This window comes from Symphalangus syndactylus, chromosome 15, assembly GCF_028878055.3.
Source record: "Symphalangus syndactylus isolate Jambi chromosome 15, NHGRI_mSymSyn1-v2.1_pri, whole genome shotgun sequence".
NCBI classification, from domain to species: Eukaryota; Metazoa; Chordata; class Mammalia; order Primates; family Hylobatidae; genus Symphalangus; species Symphalangus syndactylus.
Window position 1 is genome coordinate 60,336,875 of NC_072437.2, and position 27,878 is coordinate 60,364,752.

Sequence of the window (27,878 nt, forward strand, 5' to 3'; positions counted from 1 at the left end):
GATTGAGTAAACAAAATGTGGTATGTTTATATACCATGAAATACTACTTGGCCATAAAAAAGAATGAACTCGTGTCTTTTGTAGCAACTTGGATGGAACTAGGAGCCATTAACCTAAGTGAAATAACTCAGAAAGTTAAATATGCATATTTTCACCAATAAGTGGGAGCTAAATAGTGTAAACACACAGACATCAAGTATGGAATAACACACATCAGAGACTTAGGAGGGTGGGTGGATGGGAGGGGGATGAGTAATGAGAAATTACCTAAAGAGTGCAATGTACATACACATTTGAGTGACGAATACACTGAAAGCCCAGGCTTCACCACCATGCAATAGATGCATGTAACACAACTGCACTTGTCCTCAAATTTGTACAAATGAGGAAGAAAGAAATCTATATATTTATGTATAAATAAAGACCAGTCAGGCAAACTGATTGGAAACCTTTGGTTTCAAGAAAATGAATGAATGAATGAATGAATGAATGAATGAATGTTGGTTCCCAATACTCTTTCCTAGACCCATTATTTCTGTTTTCTTTTTTAGTCTCATGGTTTGGAACACTATCTTGATCCTAATGAGTCTCACATTTTTCTCTCCTACAATTCCATACTTATTTTATTCTAAATTAGATATGTAAGAGGCATGTCTCAGAAGCAAAATCTTGATTTCTTACCATCTGCATCCACCAAGCTTATTTCCCCCTCAACTTTTCCATTTCAGTAATTAATGCCAAAAGTCTCCCAAGTGTTCAAGCAAAATGTCCAGAAATTATCTTTGTTCATCTCTTAACTCTATCCTTCCCAAAGTGTATGTATTCTCACATATGCACGAATATACACACACACACACGCCATGTAATACATTGACAAATGTTACCAATTCAGCCTCAAACGCATATCCACAGCCTATATATATATACTCCACGTTTCCCATAATCATCATTGTTCAGGCTGTTATTACCTACAAGGTGAACCATTAAAAGACCTCCCAACTGGTTTCTATGTTTCCCTGCTTGCTTTCCTATAATCCACCCACCAAAGAAGCAGAGTTATTTTTAAAATAAAATAACAACTCAAATTAATATCATTATTCTATTTAAAACACTCTAAGACATTTCCATTGCACCTGGATAAAATCCCAATTTCTTAATCTGGTTGATAAGCCCTATACAACCCTGCTCCCTGCCTACCAGTCTGTCTCATCTTGCTCATGCTTCTCTCTCATGCACTGTGCTCCACCTTCTTGCTGTTTCTTAGACACAGCCAGTTTATTTCTGTTTTAGTGCCTTGCACTAGCTGCTCCCTCTGCCTGGAATGACTTGATTCAAGGTCTTTGTGTGGCTGGTTCCATCTCTTCTTTCAGATCTTGATTTATGTCACCTATTCTGAGAAGGGTGATAACCTAATTCAGCCATGAGGTCACTTTATCACATTGATTAATCATAATTCTGTGAAAAAACATTTCACATCTACTTTTTTATTATACGCTTGTTTGCCTCTTCTAGAATTTAAGCATTTGAGAAGATATCGCCCATCTTTGTTTACTGCTTTATCCCCAGAATCTAGAAAAGGGCCTCTCACAAGATATAAACTTAATAAACGAATTTTTAAACATGTATCCCCAAAACAAAATATAGAAAACATTAAGATTATTCCCTAAAGTAGCTCAGAGAAACAAAACACAGTGACATTGGAGGTGGCCTTCCTTAATAAAATACCTTGCTTACTTCCTTTTCCATCTGGCAGTAGTTGTTTTGGGGACAGGACTCAATAGGCCCAGTGAGAAGGAACGTCAGCTTTCGCTTAGTCCATTCTGTTAATTCCAGAATGATTTGAAGGCTTAGAGAAGAAATCACAAAACCAAAACATATGACCTCTGACACAATCATCTTGTAGTAACCATATTTCTGAAAAAAACTGCCACAGGCAATTTAAGAGAAGACCCTGAACTAAGAGGTGGGCTCGGTCCTCATCAGGAAATATCAAGAAGTGCCCCTTGCCTTCTCCTTCAATTCTTTTAAATCAGATACATAAGAACATTTAAGCTGTCTTTGTGGAATCAGTTCAAAACGGCTTAGCCAGGGAAATTATTTTTTTTCCCCTTTCTAAAATCCTTTTGGTTTTGCTCTGATTTTACTTTTTCTCTCATTCTCTGATGACACTGTTCAATGACTGATTTTATTTCTCTAAAAGGTTAAAGCTAGTGCTTGGACAGGGCAATTTGGGGGCATGAGGAGCATCTAGACCAGACACCAGGTGACTTCCACCCTGAGCTGGCTAGGCAGCGAAAGTGCCATGACACCGGGTTTGACCCTAATGCACAGAACAGCAGGTGGGGCTTAGAGGACCTCTCTAATCTGCCTTTGCCCAAAATGCTCAGGGTGAACTGTCCACTTGCAGTGTGGGGTGGTGGGAAGAGGAGAGGCCTGACCACTGTGACCATTAAATGTTTGCATTTCCCTTCCTTTGAAATGGAAGTTTCAAGATAACCTAGAAGTGAATAAAGGTTAAGAGTCAACTGAAAATATTGATTGTACAAACTTTTATTCTACATTTTAGATCCAATCAAGTAAATTAGGACTAAGCAAAAGCTGATGTGCCTTCTCACTGGGCCTGTTGAGTCCTGTCCCCAAAACAACTTCTGCCAGATGGAAAAAGAAGTAAACAGGGTATTTTATTAAGGAAGGCCACCTCCAATGTCACTGTGTTTTGGTAAGGAAGAATGCCTTAAGATTTTTCAACAGAAGGAACAATAGAGCTGTTATGACAATTACAATTATGCTCTGATGATTTTGAGTCCAGAAAATCTTTGATTAAACTGAATCTTCTCCGTTGGAAGCAGGAATCTAGACTCATTCATACATGAAGGTATAACCAATTCTTTACTCACAGAACTTAAGAACTAAAATTATTGACTGCTCTGGGAAGTCCATTATGTATCTTGTTAAAATTCTGCCCTTGTTAAAATTCTCCCCTGTTAGCCTGTTTTTGCATTGCTATAATGAAATACCTTATAACATAAGTTATAAAGAAAAATGGTTTATTTGGCTTGTGGTTCTATAGGCTGTATAGGAAGCATGGCCCTGGCATCTGCTCCTGGTGAGGGCCTCAGGAAGCTTCCAATCATGGCAGAATGTGAAGAGGGAGCAGGCATGTCACTCAGTGAGAGTGGGAGCAAGACAGAGGGAGCAAGGGCGGGGGAGGCACCACAGTGTTTTGAACAACCAGATCTCACATGAACTTAGAGCAAGAACCCACTCATTATTTCGAAGACAGCACTGAGCCACGAGGGATCTGCCCCCATGACCCAAGCATCTCTCACCAGGCCTCATTTCCAACATTGGGGATCACATTTCAACATGAGATTTGGAGGAGAAACACATCCAAACCATATCACCCTCTTCACAAGGTCAGGGCCCGGAGTGTGAATTAGTGATCAGTCAGTTATGATCACTTTAATCATAGCTTCAAAGTGCCATAAGTTGTGGAAGCTGCTTAATTTCCTGCTCTGTGGTCTTTGGGTAAGAAGTACTAAAGGTCCATTCAAAATAGCTTACACTTAAAAGTAGAAATTTGGTGTAATGATATGGGATTTGATTACGCAAGCTAAGGAGAGAACACATCTGATCCCTAGAAACAAATAGAAGCAGGGACTTAGGCTAGCTTTCATATCTGGACTCCTTTTTTTTTCTGGTGGGGGGCATGGCTAATTCTTCCCTCTCTTTCTTTAGAGTGGCCTCCTGTGCTTCTCCAGTCACCCAGGTAGAGAAAGTGATCCCAATAGTTCTAAGTTTAGATATTATATTTTCTGCTACTATGTCAGAGAATGATCTCTCTCAGTTCTGATTACAAATTCCTAAGAAAGAAATAAGTGTGCTTTGACCATTGGTGGGTGGGTATAATTCACAACCCCATCCCACCTCCCCTGCCCTTGTAATTCTCCTCCAACCTTAGCGTAGCTCCTTGCTACATACCAGCTGATCCTTCTAAAGTTTCTCCCATCTTTGAAAGAAAGCCTACCATTTCTCTCACATCAAGACATCAGTCAGTTATGATCACTTTAATCATAGCTTCAGACTATTTAATGTCTGAAGAAGGAAACCAGTGGTTACCGAATATCTACTACGTGTTTGTTAATTTTATGTGAAGTATCTCATTTAATCTCCACAATAGATATGATAGGTCTTAGACCTTTGTAATAAGTGAAAAAAAAGTATTTATACATAGAGACCTTAACATAGCATGCTCAGTAACACAGCCAGCATGTGTCAAGGCTAAGCCTCTCTGTGAAATTCAGAAATTTTTTCTTACATTCTACTCCCCACAATTTTTAAATATTTTTTTAAATATAAGGACACCTTATAATCTTTTCTTGAGATTATTGGTCTAAGAGATCTGGGTTTTCCATATCTCACCAGACTGTGAGTACTTGTGATATTGTAAAATAATTATTTGGTCTTCTTCCCCATTTTCTCACAAACAACTCCTAAAATCCTTAGAATATCCAAAGTGATATCTTTTTGTATGCTAATGAATTGACTGATGGCTGGCAGCTCCTAAGTAGCTTCCGTATGGGACCTGGTCACTGGAAAGACCAAGGCAGGATTAGAGGGTTGGGACTTTTCCTCCCCTCAACCTCCAGGGAATGGAGAAGGGCTAAAGGTTGAGTTGATCACCAATGGCCAATGGTTTGATTAATCATTCTTGTGTAATGAAAGCTCCATAGCAACCCAAAGGGACAGGGTTCACAGAGCTTCCGGACAGCTGAACACATGGAGGTTCCTGAAAGGTGGCATGCCCAGAGAGGGCATGGAAGCTCCACGCACTTTCCCCTATACCTTGCCCTCCCCATGTCTTTATCTACATCCTTTGTTATGTTCTTTGCAATAAACCTGTAAACCTAAGTGTTTCCCTGAGTTTGTTACCCGTGGAAGGTATCCGAGTTGCCAGCAGTGACTCCATGCAGGTCTATAACAACCTCAATTCTTGCCTCCTCAGAAAAAAGAATTCAACTGAGGGGCAAAGGCAGAAAAAGAGACCTAGGCAAGTTTCAGAGCAGGAGTGGAAGCTTATTTTAAAAAGCTTTAGAACAGAAAAGAAAGGAAAGTATGCTTGGAAGAGACCCAAGCATGTGGCTTGAAGAACAAATGTGGTCTTTAACCGGGATCCTAGGACTTTGTAAGCTGGCCCCTTTCCCATGATTCTACCTTAGGGTGGGCTGCCTGCATGCACAGTGCCCTCCTTATGCTTGGGAAGTGAGCACATGCAGTGTGTTTAGGAAGTTGTACACATGCCCATCTGAGGCTTTTCTTCCCTTTTCTGGTGGAGTGTGCCTGGAAGATCATACTCAGCCATTTTGTCTCTTAATGTGCATGCCCAGAAATTTGCTCCCCACTGGCATCTGCATTCAATTAACACTTTAGTGCAACAGGTGTAGACCATGAGGAAATGGCCTTTCCCTGGCACCGGCTGGCAACTTATCACTTTTAGAAAGGCAATGTGATAATTGCCAAACCATCACCCAACATTCCTAGTAGGTGGGGGAGGACCCTCTCCTGCCCCACTCATGCCTGTCTAACTACCTGTAACAAGTTCTGTGAGCCACTCTAGCAAACTAATTGAACAGGAGAAGGGAATTTTGGGAACTTCTATTTACAGCCAGTCAGTCAGAAGCACAGATAAAACAACCTGGGGCTTGTGATTGGCATCCGAAGTCGAGGGCACTCTTGTGGGACTGAGCCCCCAAGCTGCGGTATCTGATGCTATCTCCAGGTAGATGGTGTCAGGATTGAAGTGGAGGATACCGAATACTGGTGTCCACTGCAGAACTGATCACTTGCTTGGTGTGTGGGGTGCAGGGGAGGACCCACATTTGGTCACAGAAGTCTTCTGTGTTCGTTGTTGTGGGATGAGAGCAGAGGAAAATCTATTTTCTCCACAGTTTGTTTTTCCTCACACAGTACTTATGTGCTTTTATTAAGTTGAATAATCCAGATTTCATTGGCTTATTAAACCCTTCACTATTCAAATCCCATCAATGACTCTGGCCCACCTTCTCCCTAGTGGCCTCAAGGGCATCTCACCTGAGCTCACAGGCAGGCCCTCCTAGACTTGCCTCCTCCCATCCCCTGAGCAGAGATCCATGGCCCAAGGAGCCCTTTGAGAGGGCAGTCTCCAGATTTTCCTAATGCAGACGCTCATGGCAAAAATGCTGCTCACTATGCCATGAGTCCTACAGCTTGCTTTCTCCAAAGCTGCAAAATCTTGAGATGACCTAGAAGCTCTGTTTCAGTTTCAAAGTTAAGGGCACTGAGATATCATTTTTTTCTATTTAGAAGTGGATAGAAGACTCCTCTCTCTCACTTTCTCCTGTTCTTTTTTTAATGTTTATGCAGGAAAGATGCTATGCTTCACTCATCTTTGAATCCTGTGAGATAAACAAACCAAGTGAGCACTAAGTAAATGCTTGATGAATAAATAAAATCTGTGGATGTTAAGTGCCTGATCTCAACTCAGTTGTCGTATTGTTTTGTTTTAATATACCTTCTAACTGCTGCATAAAACCGAAATACCAAAATTGGGAATGGTTCTGTTAGACCCTCATCCTCAGGAGGCTTGTCCTGGAAACATGATCCCTACGGACCAGCATTTCTCAAAGTTTGTTTCATGGAACATTATTTTGGTAAGATCCAAGCAGATAGCAACTCTGAAACCCAGTAATAGTTGACTTTGTAAGATAAATGCATGCACATTCCTCCATCAGAGAGTAATGTGAAGAGTAGCCTATGAAGGACTGTTAAACCTTGAATAACAAGTTCTTTTCCAAATGCATGTGGCCATAGAAATACTTGCTCACTTAACACCTATTAACATTACTTGCAACTAAAGGCATATTAATAAGGAAATATTCCTCTTAATGTAGTGTTCTTAAAGAGGAAAATATTTCATCAAAATCATAGCTGGAGAGCCATGATGCAAGACTGCAGAGCTCAAGGAAATCTTCATTCCCACTCCCCAATGCACGATCTCCTTCGGTAGTTACATAGTAGCTGGGTCTTTCCCAGATAGCTTCTCCAGTGAAATTGACAACGCAGTCAGACCGGAAAGAAATCATGTGTCCATAAATTCCCACTTTCAGGCCTACTGCACCCTTGGCTCTCCGTCTCTGTGGCTATTCATGTAAAACATGGTGCAACTAGAAGGTAAAGAAAGTAAAGATAAAGTGAAATCTAGTTTGCCTTCAGCACTTTTTAATGGTCCAAGATGGTTTCAAGTCTTTTGCTCAATTTTGGAAACATCTGTTATCAATGGATCACAGTAATCCTGATCATGTGAATAAAGTCAAAGCCAACAATTTTGGTAAAATTAACAATAATCGTACCCCAGGAAGAGACAGTTACTTATTTTCTTTTTACATGTAACTAGTCACATTTAAGTTTCTACAACAGTCATCTTCTAGGAACAAAAGGAATGATTACACACCTGAGCTTAGCTATACAGTGATATCAAATACAAGTTTTGGTATCTCTCCAGATTATCTAAACTACTAAACAGTCAAGCTAGTAGATTTAAAGCAGTGGCCTCTAAAATAGGATATATTTATGTAAGGGGTTTTCAAGATGATGTACTGGGATACTGAGAAGAATTCTAACACTGGAGAAAAATAATAGAACTTTAACTTTTATCCTTTTCCTATTAATGCTTCTACTTTCTTTGTATTTTCTAAGGTACATAGCACTATTTCAATAAGTTCTTTTCTTTTTTCAGGCTAAGGAGTTCTCTTTTTATGGCATCTACAGCTTTAATGAGAAAGAACTAGACATTGAACTAACATCTGGCCTGTCCCAAACCACACTGAATAAAGAATCAGGTTCTAAAAATAAAATGCCACCAGTTAATTTTAAAGCAGATATTCTATGGAACACTGACTGCTAGTCCTATTATGGATTATTATGCAGAATGCTCAGTGTTCCAAATATCTTTAGAAACTTTGTTTTGTAATTTTTCAATCCATTAATGATCTTCAGTTCCACATTGTTGAACAGGAGATGTTCAGTTCTATTGACTTTGAATATTGCCTGTTGTTCCTGTGACATTAAATGCAGGCCTGGGACCCCCAAGACATTTCCACAGAAGAGCCACTGATAGTAGTTAGCTATAACTTATCTATAAAGAGAAAGACCTTTAAGAAGACAATAACTGCTGTTTATAAATCACTCTGTAATTTGTCCTCAAATTAAAAGTTGTTATGATTCAACATTAAGATGATAAATTCTGAGTGGGAAAATTGAGACTATTATTAATTTTTTATAATGAAGAAGGTTCATTTTCAAAATAGACTTGGAGTAGCTTTGTTGATTAGCATAATAATAAGATGGTACAGTCTCAAATATCTTTATTAACCTTCTAAAAAAAATTGGAAACCAAAGCATTGTCAGTCTCTATAATTTCACCAGTGCAAGGAAAAAGGTAAGCCATAGATTTCATGAAATCAATGAATGAGTTATTGTTTCTACAAAACATTCATAACTTGTGTGCATGCGTCTGTGTTTGTTTTCTTTTTTCCCTTGTTGTTTGACCATGCTGCATGTGAAACAGATCTGTGAGTACATCTGTAACAACATTGCTGGGACTTTAATAAATATAAATAAGACAAATTAAATCAGGTAAAAACTTAATCGAAAAAATGGGATTTGTTCTGTATCTTGAAGGCTTAGCACTTTGTGGAAGCTCAATAAATATTAAATCAAGGTCACAACATTTAAGACCTGTTGAATCACAAGGAAAAACTAATTTCAAAGTCCTCAGCTATCTATAAAGGACCCCCTGCTTCCAGGCACTGAATTCCAATTTTAGGTTTCTACCAGGTATGCTTTAACAGATAACGCTTATAACAGTCTGCACAGGGAAAGATACTATTTGTGATGCAAAGAAGAGTGAAAGCTTTTTGAATATAATGAATAAAACTCCTAGGAGCAAGTAAGAGAGGACTGAAAACCCCGGGAAGAAAATGATTCATCAGGTCAATCATTGAATAATTTTCTCTACTCTCTAATTATAAAAATGCTTTGAGAATCTCAAAGCCAAGTTTCAAATCTCAAGCCAAGTTTCAGTAACTTCACAGGTGAATTGAGGGCTGTGTGTGGGCTAGAATAACTTGAAGTAAAGCCAGTGAACACAGATTAGCTCTGGATAGTCTTACTCTGCAACTTTCTGGAGCCTCCTCTAGAAAAGTTAGGTTTACCAAATAAACCTAGATTTCATAATATTACTTTATATATAAAGGTGATCAACAACATCCTGTATACTTTGGAGTTGCTTCTAGAAAAGTCCCATGAAGATTTTTAATAAGACCAGGTTCCTATTGTAATCAGGTGCCTAATGTTCAAGTCAGGGTCCTGGTCTCGGCATTTAGTAGGTAGTTGTGTGACCTGAGCATTTCCTTTAACCTCTCTGGTCCTCAGATCTATTGTAAGTAAAATGGGGATGATAACACTATGTCAAAAGGTTTCTGTGCAGATTAAGAGAGAAAATACATGGAAAATAAACTGCATATAAGAAGCTTGGAATAAATAATTGTTAAATCTAAAAGGGATCTAAAAGAATCTATAATCTAAGATTCTCCAGGTGAAGCAGATGAAAGCCTTTGGCTGCTATATTGGTTAACTACAGAATGCTGGAGAGTATCAGCAAGTAGCATCAGGCCATAGGGTATCTACTACCAGTCCCCATCCATGGATGGGAATAAGATTTTAGAAAGACTCTGGGATGGTTTCAGAAAGTCCAGAGGGCACTGGACTGAGTCAGCACACACAGGTACACTTTAATGCCCCCTTTGGAAGTCGATACCATATTCAGTACCCCAACATAGAAAGGCTTTCGAAAGATGAACCAATTCTGCACCACCTACAAAGCTTCAGATTACTTGACGTATTCATTAATTCCCATGACATTTTCTGCCTGTTGAAATTGTTCAGTGCTTACCTCAAGCTTGGCTTTTCCCAAATATTTCCCCATATCAAACGTATGCTTTCCCACCACTGAAAATCATATTGCATTTTGCATCTATAAAGACATCTCAATTTATCTTAACTTACATTTATTTGTATGATTGTCTTACTGTCTATGTTAATCTGCTATTGCCATCATAATGCTTCATGAAAAAAACCCAAATATTAATGGCTTACAACCACAACCACTGATTTTTCTCCTTTTACTGTGTTTGTCATTTTCCTATGACCAGTGACTATCAGGTGCATGTTCTTTCCATGGTGGGTCACAGTAGTACTAGAAGATAAGCCAAACCACACAAACACATTTTGAACCTCTTCTACCTCGTGCACACTGACATTCCAGGGGCCAAGAGAAGTCATGTGATCAAGCCTAACATCCATTGGGCAGGGATGTATATTTCATATACACTAGTGGAAGGCTTGTCAATGGCACAAAGGTGTAAAAAATTGAGAACAATTATCCAGTATCATATCATGTATAGCATATGGCAGGCTCTATTATGCCAAATATGTATTGCTCATTTATGGAGTCTAAACAGCTCTCTGCTTTAAAAGCATTTGTTCCCTCCATCAATTAATTAATTCCCAGTTAAGTACTGAAAACCCAAAGCAATCCCATTCCTAGCACAGTGTCTGGCACTTAGGAAACACACAGCAAATATTTGCTGAATTAATTTCTTGAATGGAGAAAAGTTCCCTTAATCCATATCAGGTACTTAGGTGGAACTTCTTTACACCGTTTTTGTGCTTCTTGAAGCCACAAAAGATTTAACCTGAAAACCTCATCAATAACACTTCAATAGCACTCCCATCAATAGCACTCCCAAAACTGTGGGCTCTAAGAATCAGGCAGTGTCATGAGTGATTAAAAAGAGGATTATCACCCTTATAGTCTTAATTAAATGCATGGGAGCTGAGTCATTTCTGTGGTTTATTACACAAAGCAGGGCACTGCATCAAGGAGGGAGACAAACATTTAGCTTTGCCTTTTTGTGAATGAGCCTTAGAATAAAGCCAGATCTGCTTTTCTCGAGGACACTTCTTTGCCATTCTCATTTTTTATTTTATAACTTCCTTTAGGCATTTAAAGTCTATGAGATCTGAAGAGTTGAATTTAGTAAGTAGAAACAAAATTATTGAGTCTTCATCTGCTGATCGTATCCATGGAAAAAGAAATTTTACTTTCTCAGAGCATTGAATTTTTCACTCTTAGGCTACAGCAACAAAGTGGAAAACTTATTCCTGTCTCTTCCCTATACAGTGACAGTCAAGTTTCAACTACAAAGGTGCCTCAAGGCCCAGTGATTATTTAATTATCTCCTGGAAAATAATTTCCGAATGTGACAAGGGCATCAACAATCTCCTCGAGCCTGCTAAATTTACTTCTGTCACCTTGTCGACTGTCTCCTCATATTACTTCCCCTGCAGGGGCATATCTAAATTTTGTGGAGCCTCAGGTTTATATAATTGGGAAGCAGGCTCTAAAGAAAAGAATGGAAAATTACAAAGGCAACATTAGATTTAAACAAAAGCCTGCCAGTGAAGACCCCTGAAAACTTAAGCTTCATTAGCTTCAGGATTAATCCACTTACATGCTCCCCTTATAACTAACGTTGCCAGATAAAATACAGGATGCCCAGTTAAAATTGAATTTTAGGTAAACAATAAATAACTTTTTTGTGATAGGAATATAGTCTCGGGGACAGATTTATAATAAAATATTATTCATTGCTTATCTGAAATTCATATAACTGGGCATCCTGTATTTATATTTACTAAATCTGACAACTCTACTTAAAACCTGGAGAGAAAAGGCAGACACCGAGGTTCCTAAAACAAATCTATAATACCCACGTGGGTCTCTTTAGGCCTTCTCTGACTTCCCTAGATAATTAGGACCATGGTCTTTATATGAATAAATATTGCAGAATTGAGTTTCATTCACCCCTGGTTAAATGCTATAAATTTTTAATTAATTTTTATATCTAAAAATTCTATGTGGAAGAGATATGGCATGAATGAATGCTTTTCATTCAAAAATAACTTCAGTAGCAAAGAGACAATGGTAATTAGAAATAAATGCCAATAGATTGTCATATGAAAGAAAAGTAACTTTGTCACACTCAAGTTCCCTCGGTAACATATTCTAACCTCTCCTAGCCTTTACGGTGAAGATGCCCTATCATCTTGAAAATTTGCAACCTAAACCATCCTGCTTGAATTTAACCCTCTTGTCCTCTCCTTAACTTAATGGGAAATATCACTCATTAATATATGGCTTTCCAGACTGGAACACTATTGTCTTTCTCAGGCTACTCTTCTCCAAGTAAAACAAACAAACAAAAAGCCTCCATTGCATTAGCGTTTGCTCCAGGGAGTGTCTCCCAGCATTCTCACAGAGCGGACTCCTCCATACAGAGATACCCCTCACACCTCAAGATACTTTAGTTTTAAGGTCTGGCCACAGGGAAGAATGTTAAGGAAAATTTTAACTGAATGTTGAATATAATTTGAAAATAATCTCATAGATACAAGTTTCTGTACTATTTTTAAGATCTTGTGGGAAACTTCATGTGTATTTCGAATTTGTCCTCATACTGACAATAAAATGGAAGTCCTTGTCAGATAAAAGAGAGCGGAAATGTGTTTCTATGAACCATATAACAACCAAAGAATGAAATTCTCTATCGATGAGTCACATGACTACTAGTTTGGTTAGATACGTATTCAGATGCACAGAGCAAATATTGAACTGAAAAAATGACCCTGAATGCAATCCAAAAATGTTCACGAGACTGATATTATTGAAATATTAAAAGAAATATAAAATTCAGTACATTCCTTCTGAAGTTACAATTTTGAAAGCAATACACAGTTTATTTATAAGTTCTATTAGTTTCTTTTGAAATGCTTATCTCTTTGTAATTGCAAATTTTTTTCTTCATATGTAAATGGAGAAAATAAAAGCACTTATTTCATTGAGGTGTTGTAGGGATTAAATGAGACTATATTTAAAGCACAACACAATGACTCTAATACAATAAGCACTTGATATTTTCTATCAGTATCATTTTCACTACTCATTTTTAATAAGTTACCAAATACATATATAGGAGATATTCTTTTCTGTCCTTTCTCTTCTTTTAGTTTATTTCTTTCTTATGCCTCTGAATACTTGCCATATTGTCAATTATTTAATAGTTGCATGAGTATAAATATAGATTTTTAAGCAGGGAAAATCAATAATTTTGTATTTGATCAATATTTTTATATCCTACAAATGTATGTAGTATACCTCAGAATTCTGATAGTATTGTACAATCGATTCCTGAACAACTTGATTTTGAACTACGTGGGTCCACTTGCACATGAGATTTTTTCAATAAATATATATATAAATTTAATATATATAAATATATTTCATATGATATATAATACATTTTATATAATATAAAAATATATAAATTTTTTGGAGATTTACAACAATTTGAAAAATGTTGCACACAAAACACCTAGACTGGGAATATCAAAAAAGAAAAAGGTAAGTATGCATTAATGCACAAAATCTATGTAGATATTACTCTATTTTATCATCTACTATCATAAAATACACACAAATCCACTATACAAAGTTAAAATTTATTGAAACATGCACCCAAACACAAACTGTACATGGCACCATTCATGGTAGAGAGAAATGTAAACAAATGTAAAGATGCAGTATTAAATCATGACTGCATAAAATTAACTGTAGTACATACTGTACAACAGTAATAAATTCATAGCCACTTCCTGTTCTTGCAGTGAGCTCAAGTGTTGCAAGTATCCATTTAAAATACTTTGTGACACTAATCATTTCTGCATGAGCAATTCATCCCTCTAATAAATTGCAGTAAAAAGTGATCTCTTGTGTTTCTCATGTATTTTTCATTTTGTTTAGTGCAATATTTTCAACCTCGCATAACAACATGGAACACATACGAAGTGCCACTAGTGATGCTGGAAGTGCTTCCGAGAAGCAGAGAAGTCATGGCATTGCAAAAAAAAAGCTGAATTGCTTGATATGTACCATAGACTGAGGTTTGCAGCTGCAGTTACCCACCATTTCAGAGATTCATCTTGTAAACAAATGACTAAACTTGTGGTATCAATAAATACAATACAGTACTACAATGTATTTCCTCTTATGATTTTCTTCATAACATTTTCTTTTCTTTAGCTTTCTTTATGTAAGAATATACTATATAATACATATAAATTGCAAAATACGTGTTAATTGATTTTTTTGTGTAATTGGTAAGGCTTTTGGGCAACATGGTCTATTAGTAGTTAAGTTTGTTGGGAGTCAAAAGTTCTATGTGAATTTTCAACGGTGTTGAGGATCAGTACCCCTAATCCCCATTTTGTTAAAGAGACAATTTTATTTACAATTCTATTATAAAACACACTCATTTCAATGCTAATCAAGTTGATTTCAAGAATTATTGGTGCTATATAAGTATAAATATCATATTAAAATTTGACCTTAAAATAAGGTGAAATCTATGCCTCCATAACTTTTATTCATTGCTATTAGCTCTGCCCTCTGAAGACGCATTCTTTCTTTCATTGAGTAATCCAATACGATCTTCCTTTGGCAGCTCTTCAAGTACCATCAGAAAATGTCTCCTTAGTAGTTGCCCACACCAGGTCATTTTTTTCTTCAGTTTAGTGTACTTTATCTTATAAAAACATTGAGAGTCTACAGTACACTAGGAGTTACTCTGCACACTAAAAGCAGAAAGAACAAAACACAATCCCTGACTGCAAAAAGATTAATTTAATGGGAAGGCAGATGAAGACAGAGAAACTTAATACAAAATGAAATTATTGAGTTGGGACAGTTTAGGAATGAGACACACCTACCCTTATTATTCTTCATGATTATCCTTCCCAGCCTTTTACTTTCCTTTTACCTTCTTTTGTATACCCTGCAGCACAGGGGTTCTCAACCGGGGCAATTTTGCCTTCCAGGAGATGTTTGTCAATGTCTGGACATTTTTGTTGGCTTTCTGGGTGGGAAAATGGAAGTTCTAGTGGCATCTAATGGATAAAGGCCAGCAATGTGCTAAAAATGCACAGGAGACTGCCCATACCACCCTCAACAAAGAATTATCTGATCAAAATATTCCATAGCTTGAGAAACCCTACCTAGCTTTTTTTTTTTTTTTCTTTTTTTGGAGACAGGGTGTTGCTCTGTCACCCAGGCTGGACTTCACAATCTTGGCTCACTGCAGTTCAGCCTTCTGTGCTCAAGCAATCCTTTCTCCTGGGCATCCCAAAACGCTGGAATTGTAGGCGTGAGCCACCGCACCTGACCCCTACTTAGCTTTTCAATGTCCTTTGTGAAGAGTGGAATTTAGCTTTAAAAAAGGACACATACTTCTAGCTGTCATCTGACCAATTTGAATACAGAACAACCTTTATATTGCTGAATCTATGCTTTGCACCTGAATTAATTAGCCTAAAATGGAACTTAAAAAATTGAATAGCCATTCACAGTATTGGCACACAAGGAACTTATAAAACTACTACATTGTTCAATTGTTTTCCATATAAATTGTTTTGCTCATTTTTACCTATAGTTCTAGCCTATTGAGAACTTCTGAACCTAATTTAGCTATTGTCAAGTTTGATATGTTCAACCTTTACATCTTTATCCAAATACTGGCAAAAACATCAAAAAGACTAAACCCTATATTATTAAACTGCAAAAGTAACTTGAAAGCTCAAAATTGGTCAAGAAAACAAGACTCCTAGGAACAGATTTTCAACAATGAGTCTGCTACATGACACAAACATTATTACTTGCCCCCAAAAACAATGCTGTGGGAATATGGGTTAGTCAGGGTTCTCCAGAGAAACAGAACCAATAAGTATATATATATATACGTGTGTGTGTGTGTGTATGTATATACACATACATATATATATACACACATACATATATACACATACATATATATATATATACATGGGAATTGGCTTACATGTTGGAGGGAATAGTATAAGTCCCAGAGCCCGATGACCCCATAACAAGAACCTCTTATCCAAGGGCAGGAGAATCTGGCTGTCTCAGCTCAAGAAGATAGACTTTGCTCTCCTTCTGCACTTTTGTTCTATTTAAGCAGATTGACTAATGTTGAACCACATTAATGAGAGCAATCTTCTTTACTTAGTCTATCGATTCAAATGTTAATCTTTTTCAGAAATGCTCTCAAAGATACACCTAGGAGGAATACATACCAGTTACGTGAGCATCCCTTAGTTTAGTCAGACTGACACATTAAACTAACCATCATGGAATAAATAGTATTAGACTCATTTCCCAGCTAAAGACACTGAGGTTCTGTGAGACTAGGGGACACGCCCAGGGACACACAGCAAGTAAGTGAGCAGGAAGGATTGTTACACCACCTACATATAATTTCAAACACCATGAATGGTCTTTCTAGTACATTGTTTCAAAAAACAACAACCAGATGCCAATATTGAGTACGTACAACAAAGCTTTACCTATGTAGCTAATCTTCACAACACATTTGCAATGCAGGCATTATTGCATTCATGTTACAGATGTGGAAACACTGAAGGTTTAGAACAGCTGTGATTTGACCATAGGCATGTGACTACTAAAAATCAGACCTACAATTCATGCCTCATTCACGTGGCCCTAACACTGCCACATTGCCTCCCACCAGAGGCCATGTATCCACTTGCTACACAGCCAGCCAGTCCTCATTTCCCTTTTGTACAAAGAGCTGTCCTGGAGTCTCTTTGCCAAATGCTTTCTAGAATAGCAGTACATTTTGCTTTTGCTTATTGAGACTCTTATCACATTCATGTGTTTAGGAAGAATGTAAGTTTATGGGTAGGTGATTTTTAAACATTCCAGGGAAAACCATAGAAGCAGTCTGGTTCTTCACTCATCATTAAAACATACGGAAAGAAGCTATCAATTTTCCCATATGCTAGAAAAAAAATGTAAAATCTCTTCTGCCTTTAAAAGTTCCACACCTATAGCCTTATACTTGGAAAAGTTAAGATTTATTTTATATCTAGTTAAAATGATGCCTTGGCCGGTCACAGAGGCTCACCCCTGTAATTCCAGCACTTTGGGAGGCCGAGGCAGATGAATCACCTGAAGTCAGGATTTTGAGACAGCCTAGCTTGGTGAAACCCCGTCTCCACTAAAAATACGAAAATTAGCTGGACCTGGTGGCAAACACCTGTAATCCCAGCTAGTCAGGAGCCTGAGGCGGGAGAATCACTTGTACCCAGGAGGCGGGGGTTGCCATGAGCCGAGATCATGCCACCGCACTGGCAGGTGCCAGTCTGGGTGACAGAGTGACAGTGAGACTCTGTCTCAAAAAAAAAAATTAAAATAAATAAAAATACTGACGGAGGGTGAGTTTAAAATTGAAGTTCAAAAGAGATTAGGCAAATACTATAAAATATTAATACATTTTAATATAAGTGATGGATATATGGGTATAATGTTATTGTTTCTACCCTTAGTGTGGCTGAAATTTTTTATAATAAAAAGTAAAACAAAATCTAATGTTCATGATTTGATAATACTTGTCTTCTCTTTAGGAAGTAATTTTCTTTAAACTATTTTTATCGTTAAGTCAGTTCAATATAATTTACTCCAAAATATTTTTCTCAAGTGTAATTTTTAAAAATCATTAGATCTCAACCTTTAAAAGATAATCAGAATCCCAATAAAACCCTCACTACAGTCAAATCATAAAATCTGCCATTTTTACTTTCAAGACTTACTAAATATGCTGTCTTTGAGTACAACATTAAATTCGTATTTGATTTACTATCAAATGCAGGATGCTTCAATTTCATTTTAGATCCCTCACATTTAAACCACATTTAACAGAGCTGAAAGCTGTTGCTGAGGTTGACAAGTGTTGGCATAACAAGTAAATGAGACAACGGTCGTTTTTACATGTATGAATTATTTGACAGTATTATGAGTCAGGCATACCCTGAAATGATAGTTACTCATTGAGCTCACTATAAGTAAAGTGAACTACTCCTGCAGTGAGTTCAAAGGAGAGGTATAAAAATATCTATCTTTCAGTTTTTCTAAAGCCTTTCCAGTTTTTGTAATATTTTCTTTAAAAAGGAAACACTGCCAAAAAAATAATAAAAGACCCTTCATAAGTATTTCATCACTAGAGGCTGCTCCAGAAAGTAGCAAGGTGTCTGTAGGTAATTCCCCTGTCTCACACATGTGAGGCAGAGAGCATATTTTCACAGAGCCTTGAAATAGGCATTAGCAGAGAAATAACTTAGCTGATTATGCATTACATAAGTATGACTGCTTCCCAAGACCAAACATCAGACAAAGTGTCACACCAGGAAAGGGCTAAAACTACTGTGTCAGTATTGGAGAGCTCTGATTCTATTCCTAATACTGAAGAGGGGTTTGAAAAATACTTTATGCAAATAATAGCTATCTTTTCTTAAGAGCTCACTATGCTAAGCCCTTTATGTACAATAACTTCTAAAATCCTCATTACTATTTGTGATGGTTAATTTTATGTATCAAAGTTGAATGAGTTGACTGCATAAAGCAGATGACCCTCCATAAGGGGAGTGAACCCCATCTATCCCTTGAAGATCTGAATAGAACAGAAAGACTGACCCTCCCCCAGAGTAAAAGAGAATTCCTCCTGCTTGACCACCTTCAAATGTGAACACTGGTTTTTTTCCTGACTTAGGACTCAAACAGCATTGGCTCTTGCTGCGTCTTGAGCTTGCTATTTTCCAGGCTGGAATTACATCATCGGCTCTCCTGGGTCTCTGGCTTGCCAACCTACCCTGCAGATCTTGGGACTTAGCCTTTATAATGATATGAGTTCATTCCTTATAAAAAAATTTTTATTTATTATAACATATGCATTCTTTTGGTTCTCTGGAGAACCCTGATAAACGAACTATATATTATAAAGTAATACATTTATTCCTATTTTTCCAGTTAAGAAAATAAAGGATTGTAGAGCATATATTTCTTTTCAAAGGTTTCTTTTCCTGCTAGACTATAAGCTCCTCCAGGATAAGTATTTTTGTCTGTTTCATTCACTGATGAGTCCTAAGTGCCTAGGATAATGTGTTTCATAGTAGGAGATCAGTTTGTAGTAGGAGATCAGTTAACCAAATGAATAAATTCACCTGGAATGTGACAGAGCTAGGGCTGGAAATGAGGTGTGGCTGCTGCCCAGATCTGTTCTTTTAACCTGTATTATGAAGTGTCTCTTAGATTTCCTTGATATTTTCAGAAGGCAATCTTCAAAAGAATAGTCCTTTTTAGAAAATTACTGGCCTATTTGAGTTCATTCTTAAAGCTATTAATTCCTGATAGAGGATAAAATCAGGATCCCAAAATATCCCAATGGGTGGAACACTGGACTTGCAAGATGAAATTTAATTAGGAAAAAAAAAAAGTAAAGTCTTTTTATTCCAAACAGTAACTAAACTTATACAGATGTCAAAGGCATAGCTTAGCATGAGAATAAATAAAAACGTCCCTGGAGGATTAATTGACAGGGAGCTTGACATAAATCAGCACTGAACAGTGGTTGCCAAAAAAAGCTAATTCAATTCTTGGCTACATTAATAGAATATTTTGTCCAGATCAAGGGAAATAATAATTCCATTCAATTATGCCTCTATATCAAACCACGTCTAAGCCACACACTTCAAGAAGAGAGGTAAACTAGAGTACATTCAAAGGAGAGTCACCAAAAAGATGAAGAGAATCAAAGTCATGTTATACAAAGATTAGCTAAAGGAGCAGAAGATGATTGCCAGAAAAGTCAGCAAACATCTGAGGTGTCTTCAACATTGGTAAGGCTGTTATGTCTAAAAGATATTATCATTTTTTCCTAACTGGCCCCAGAATGGACTTTGGCCTAAGTAATGAAAAGTTAATGCTATAGTATACTGTCTCAGTTTTCCAAAAGTGATACTGACAACATCATGACAATAGTTAAGATCTCATTCTCTGGTTGTTCAAAACTGACAAAGCAACAATTTGTACTTAGTTGGCAGGTAAGCTTCAGATGAACTGCTGGAGTAGAAGACCTTTATGGTTCCTTCTAGACATAAATATTATGATGCTCGAACAGAATATTAAAGCTAAAGGTAAAGTGGTCAGAATGAGAAAAAATACACTGAAATCTATTGTATGGTTAATAGCGTCAGCACTGTGTAGAAAGCATCCACTTATGTTACTGAAACTGCATTGTCACAGAATTAGGAAGTAAGAAAACTAGAGATTCCTATGATTCCAAATATCTTTACTCCAAAAGGGAAAACTTCTTGTTTGGTGACTGCTGACACTTTTCAGTTGTACTTATTAAATCATGAGTGATCCTTTCTACAAGGGCTGTTGGTGCCAATATACATGTAGCCACCCAGGAAAGAAAATGTGCCTCTACCTGAGACTGTAAGGATCACTTGTATCAGAGATATAGCCTGTCTCATTCCATTAGGATCCTCTATATTTTGATCTACACTATGACTGTTAAAAGAAAGTAACATCAATATTATAAAATTATCTGAATATGACAATCTTTTAAAATTTTATTGCACCTAAGGTTTGCATAAAATATGAGATTTTATATAATCTATTTCTGATAGTAATGTCAAGAAAAGTTTATAATAAAGCATCACTTCAAAGAATTTAGGATATTAGTCTAAACATACATTGTTTCTTTACTAACCATGATTTATTTAATAAGCCACTGTGTTTAGTTATTCTAAATTCTATATAAGCTATAATGTTTAGTTAGTCTAAGTTCTTTCAGCCTATATAACCAATGTTCAAAATCCTTCTGGGGCTTTCCACCTCATTTGGAGTAAAAAAAAACAAAAAGTTCTTGAAATGGCCAGGACAGCTTAATACAATGGGCCTCCTTTATACAATGGGCCTCCTCTTTGACCTCTCCTTGGTCTGCTCTCCCCTGTCTTGCTCAGCTCCAGCTACACTGGCCTCTTGGCTGGTTGTTGACTAATTCCTACCTCTGATTACTTGCTGTTCTACTGCATGGGATGCTCATCTCCCCCAGAGGACTGAATCCTAAGCTCTTCAGGTCTTGAATAAAATGTCACCTTCTCAGTAAAGCCTTCTTTGCTCACCCCGTTTAAAATTACAGCCCCTCTATATGAAGCTTCCTATATTCCCTTACCTGGCTTTATATTTTTCCCCAGAAATTAACAAAATTTACATTATATATATTTTATTTTGGAAAAGTACTTTTATTCACTGCTACGTTCCAGCGTCTAGAATGAATGCTTGCTGAATAAATGAGCAAACAAACAAATGGTGGTCTTTACTTTCGGAAAAACTCATGTAGCTTCACTCTTAAAGATGGTGTGATACATTGTGATTCCTGCCCCTGTATAAAACTTCTCACCTAACATTATGTAGGCCCCTCTAAAAAATGTCTTGGAGACCATAAAGAAAAAAATGATTAATATGTAATAATATCTCTAAGATTTAAAAGAAATAGTATAATTTGGGTCTTTTCTACATATTCTAACAACATAATTACAGAGATATATGGTGGCTTTCTGCTAAAAAAACATTGCTAAGAGATAGACATATTAGATCAGGTAATGCATATTTTAGCCTTATGATCATAGTCTTTCCAAAGAGTGAGAGAAAAATCTTATTCATTCCCTCACTTAGAAAATGTGTCCTCAGAAATATTTCCACCTTTATTATTAAACGCATTTTCCAATTCCTCTATATAGAGCCCAGTGCCAGGTGGTAGGAATGTAGGTTGAACAAGTGAGCAAGAAAGTCCTGCCCTGAAAGGGCTTCTGATTCTAGTTGGGGAGAGGAAAAAAAGAAGAGATTCATATTAACCAGCTGTCCCCTTGGAATACGCAGAAATACCACCGACATTCTTACAGATGAATGATACACAAGAGGATCTGAAAGATTTTAGTGGAAACAGAACTTTGAATAATTGAGAAGGGATTATGAGTGGATGAAACACATCCGTAATCATTATAACTTGTTCTTAGTTGTTAGCTATTTCCTCTAGTGCCTCTGAAGGATTAATAAGGTTATCAAGACAGAGTGTCACAACTGATAAGTGTTTTAACCCTTACTGTGACCTGGCTGACAGCAACTGTGAAATCTTAATAGTATCGAATTGCAGTGCTGTAGCATGCTACACTATTTCATTCTTTTATTCCCCATGACTAAAGAACTTGAGGATATTTTTTATTGGTGTCACTACAGTGATAATATGTGATGCTGTGACATTATGAAGGTTTATTTTACATAATTTTCAGCTATCTACTTTTAAATCTCTCACTTAGTCATACTTTAGATCTTCATCTAAAATTCTCACCTTCTCAAGTTCATTTCCTAGTCAATCCAGTTATAGAAAGCAAATGCCTAAAGTACCATTCAGTAAAGCCAAGATAGGCATATTGGTTTTAGGTTACATCCGCTTCTCCAAGGAAATACCAGGATCACAATTTAGAATCAACACATTTTTTTGTTCATGAATTTAGGTATGCATTTTGCTTGATTGGATCATGCCAACAGGTTGACATTATTTTAGGCTGCTTTAAAGTGCCAATGATCTGAGAAAAAAAAAACATGATTATTTTACCCTTTCATGACATGGAATAAGAATCAACAGTTTAATTTTTTTTGGCCTATCCTTCTACACATCGTGTATGTAGCAAACCATAGTTCCAGGATTTTATAAAATTCATCAGAGGCTGTGGAGAGAGTAAAGCCAGCCGTTGCTGCTTAACAGCACCTGTCAGGGAACATTATGTTGCCAGCATATATGCACCTTCCCTGCATTAACGAAGCTTGCAGAGATGAATACAATATGAGCTTCAAAGGTAATAGATGCTGCATTTTGATAAGGTTTTAATGGACATGGACATTTCTACAAAGCTATAATGGGTGACAGCTTCAATTCAGGATCTGAGAAAGCCTTTAATTAAGATTTATAAGGCCAGCTACTGGAAGCAAATATAAAATGATGGTTAGACATGGTGAAAAGGGAAGATGACTGATGGTCCCAGTGCTTCATAACTAACCCTCATTCTAACTTAGATGATTTAATAACATTTCCAAATATGGAGAGTTTTGTAGTTCTGTGTCACAGGAGATAGAGAGGAACAACTCTGAAATTGCCCAGCCCAGACCCAGAGTATTAACAAGTGACAGGCTCTTTGTGTGGGTGATGAATACCAATACCACCGTGTCCCACTGGTTTCTGATGACCAGAAACCATTATTCCTAGCAGCAGCAATGCCCAATAGAGTTTTAGGCTCATCCCCTATAAGGTCAAATAGGCCTCCAAGCCTCTTCCCTATCCTCTCTTGTCCAAAAGCAGGTTCAAAACTGCCTGTGCAATCACCAGTGGAAATCACACTTCTACAGATCCAGTTTAGTATCAATGCTGTCACTCTTCTCCAGAGACAGCTCAAAAGAGGTGACCACCGCCTCACTGAAAGAGCATTTAGAGTGTAGTGTTAGCAACATTCACTACACAAAGAGTCCCCATGTTTCTTTCTACAGCTGGGAGATCATAAGGAAAAGGCATAATGTGTATACTTTTGATAGGATCATGTTGAATGAGTGGCCTTTATTTCAACCCAAAAGAAGCCAGTGCCAAGAAGGCAAAATGATTGTAAAAACTGAGAAATATAAGTGGGAGCTAAATGCTGAGTATACATGGTCCTATAAATGGAAACAAAGGAACTGGGGAGGACTAACGGGAAAGGAGGGAGGGGGACATGGGATGAAAAACTACCTCTTGGGTATAATGCTCATCACCTGGACAACAGGGTCATCCATACCCCAAACCCTAGCATCACACAATATACCCATGTAACAAACCTGCACATGTACCCTCTGAATCTAAAAAAAAGTTGAAATTATAATTTTTTTGAAATACTGAAAAAATTCTATGCACTAATTTCCACTATCCTCAAGCTAGAGTCAAAGTTTCTTTGTGTATCTCAGAATCATAGAATTTCAAATTGGGAAGGACACTAACATATCTTGTTTAAAGACATTTTGGATTGTAAATAATTCTACAAACTGAAATTAAGTACAATGTCTTAAACCCATAATATGTTCAATGCAATAGCTTTTTCTGCCAAGATATGGTTTATGTTTTTAAGTAAAATTACGGCTGTGGAGAGGACAGTATAACCACATAAAACAGATGTTAATTGTTAATTTCATTTCAAATAATTAAGGTAAAAGAGTTAGATATCAGAATTATAGTGCTTAAACTTAGGCGGAAGTTAGAATCAGTAAATCTAAAGATTAGCATGCAGCTACTCAATATATTTTCATAGGTACAATGAAGATAATACATACTTTCATTGTTTATACAGATCAGTTGATAACGAAGACAAAATACTTAGCAAATATGATTTACTTTTTTACTCAACAAGCACAAATTCAACACAGTTCCTACAGTGCAGTGTCATACACAACCTTCTCTCAGAACATTTTATTATACTTATTTGCCTACAGACTAATTCTTCAATTAGTCTACAGCTTTGCTGCTATGGTCTGAATGTGTCCCCCAAAATTCTTATGTTAGAAAATTAATCCCACTGCAACAGTGTTGGAAGGTGGGGCCTTTGGGGAGCCATTCAGGTCATGAAAGCTCCACTCTCACTTATGTATTCATGCTGTAATCAAAGGGCTTGATGGAAGGCATCTGTCTCTCTGTTCCCTTCTGCCTTCTGCCATGTGAGGACACAGTGTACCTCCCTTCTGGTGGGTATGGCATTCAAGGCATCATCTTGGAAGTCGATTGCAGTCCTCACCAGATGCTGCTACCTTGATCTTGGACTGTCAAGCCTCCAGAATAATGAGAAATAAATTTTTGTTCTTTGTAACTTACTCTATAGTATTCTGTTACAGCAAAGACAAAAATTAGTACCAGAGAAGTGGGGTGTTACGAATACCTAAAAATGTGGAAGTGACTAAATAATGGATAAAGGCTGGAACTCTTTTGAAGTGAATGCTGGAAAAAGCCTATGTTTTCATGAACAGAGCAGTAAGAGTGATTCTGGTAAGAGCTCAGAAGAAGAGGAAAGCTGCAGCCCCAATCTTCTTAGAGATTACCTACATTGTTGTGAACAAAATGCTGGTAGAAATATGACAAGTAAAGGATACTCTAATGAGGTGTTAGACAGAAATAAGGAATATCTTATTGAAAACTGGGAGGAAGGCTAGCCTTGATACAAAATGAAAAAGAAGTTGGCTGAACAATGTCAATGTCCCACAACTTTGTGGAAGGCAGAACTTAAGAGCAATGAGCTAGAATATTTAAGAAATCTCTAAGCAGCAGTGTTTACTGCTTATCGTAAAATGTGAGAACAGAGAATGATTCAAAGACAGAATTTATAATTAAAAGAGAAACAGTATGAAAAGATTTGGAAAATTCTCAGCCTGGCTTTGTGGAGAATTAAAAACTATGCTTAAGAGAGAAAACCAAGGGTGTGGCCCAATTACCATTTATTAAGGAGATTAGTGTGGACAGAAGGAAGCCAGTGCTACTCATCAAGACAACGAGAAATTGACCCCAAAAGCATTGCAGATATCTAGGGCCTTGAGAGCAGAACAGTTTCATAGGAGGGCCCTAGGGTACCCATGGGTCCTTGGAGCTCACTGCCCATGGCCACCTCAAGTCTTTGTTCCCTACATTCCAGTGCAGCTCTCCTCAGGCACCAAGCTGTGACTCAAGCAGGACCAGTAGAGCTCAGGCTGTCACTCCAAAGGGCACAAACTACAAACCTTGGCAGCATCCAGACAGTTCTAATTCTGCAAGCACACAAAGTGCACAAACTGTGGAGGTAGGGCTTTCTGCACGAATATTTCAAAGGATGCTATAGAGAGCCTCAGAGGTCCAAGCAGAGACCTGCCACAGAGGAAGAGACACTGCAGAAAGACTGCACTAAGACAATGTTTAGTGGACCTGTGGAGCAGGACTACCCTTGAGATCCCAAAACTGTAGAGTCCCTGGCATGCAGTACCAGCCAGGGAAAGCTGCAGGCATGTGACTTCAAGGTATCAGAGCTGATATGTGGGCTATGTCCAGCAAAGCCATAGGGATGGAGCTTCCTGGGGCCTGGGAACCTCAACCTCCCATATCCCAGTATGTCCAGAAGGCAGGACATGAAGATAAGGTTACTCTCTAGCCTTAAGATTTAATCTTCTTTTTCCTGTTAGGCTTTGGGCTTACTTGGTAGCTGTTACCCCTTTTTTCTTTACTATTGCTCCCTTTTCGAATAAAATTTTCTATCCTATTCCTGTCTCACTATTACATTTTGGAAGTACATAACTAGTTTGATTTCACAGACTCACAGCTGGAGAGCAATTTGCCTCAGGGCGAATTATACCTTGAGTCTCACCCTCATATTTAGATGTGAGTTTGTACTTAGACTTATCTAAACGTGTTCCCCCCAATTTTTGTGTTGGAAACTTAATCCCCAAAGCAACAGTATTGGAAAATGGGTTTCTGGGGGAAGTGTTTATGTTATGAGGGTTCCACCCTTGTGAATGCATTGATGCCATATAAATGGGCCTGATGGAGGGAGGTTAGTCCTTTTTTGCCCTCTGCCTTCTGCCATGTGAGGACCCAGTGCTCCTTCCGTCTTCCCTGATGCAAGGTTCAAGGTTCCATCTTGGAAGTGGAGACCACACCCTCACCAGACACCAAACCTGATGGTGCCTTGATCTTGAATTTTCCAGCCTCCAGAACTGTGAGAAATACATTTCTAGTTTTTACAAATTATTCAGTCTATAATATTCTGTTATAGCAGCACAAATGGACTAAGATACTTGCCAAAAGCAGAAGTTGTTTTTTAATGATTTTTGAAGTTTAGTGCCTAAAGCAGTGCCTGGAGCATAACAAACAGATAATAAATATTTTTTTTGGATGAAGAAGAGATAAAAGAAGGAATAAATGCCAGAACCTGAGCTAGGCTTCCAGGACAATAAGATGAACTAACCTACAATTCATGTACTACCTTTATATGTCAGTTGGAAAAATGGAAATGTAAAAATATATATGCAATTTATAGTGAGAAAAATATTTTAATAAATGTATAAGAAATGTAATCAGAACACCAAGATCAGCAAATAGTCAAGTCCAGGGAAAATTGTATATGTCCTTTTTAAATTTATTCAACACATATTTATCAGGTATACATATATACTAGCATTGTTTAGGATACTGTAAATGTCATACCGAACAAAAAATGTATTTGCTGCCCTTGTGAAAAAGTAGTTGAGATATTGTAAAAAGTTACCTGTGCTTACTTGAGGTGATCTCTCCCCCTCCATGTCCCTTGCCTTCCCAGCAGTAGAGATTGGAGGAAAATATGAGAAAGAGACCTAAGATAGATGGTGAGGAAGAGACCTACATTTAACTTGTTTGTGCCATAGTATAAATTTGGAGGAGATTTTGGAGACATTAATATTTATTCCATATCTATGCCAAGATTGTCAATCAGCTTTAGCCATAGTAAAGGTATTTTGATCTCCATGTGATTCTCTCCTGTATCTTCTGTTTCAATTGGTTCTAAGTTCTAGACGCTTAAACAATTGGTAGTCATGACAATGGGGAGAAATAGAAATATTTAGATTATTTTCTCAAAGTAGTTCTTATTGGTTAGCTGAACTGAGGAAAGAAGAGAAGGGATGCTGCCATCATTCCTGGCTCTAGCAGCTTGGTGGATGATGATGTTTCAGTGAGACAGGGAAGGCTGGGAAGCGGGCTAAGAGCATGACAGCT

At 37.4% G+C, this 27,878-nt stretch overlaps 1 long non-coding RNA gene across 1 annotated transcript; it reads right to left on the bottom strand.

Moving 5' to 3' along the window:
• Nucleotides 1–892: 892 nt before the first annotated feature.
• LOC129463862 (uncharacterized) lies at nucleotides 893–27,878 on the bottom strand. The gene is made up of 3 exons (XR_008651316.2): nucleotides 27,394–27,878; nucleotides 6,091–6,434; nucleotides 893–1,455 (listed from the first exon to the last, which is right to left on the bottom strand). It is a non-coding gene; the product is annotated as an uncharacterized lncRNA (long non-coding RNA).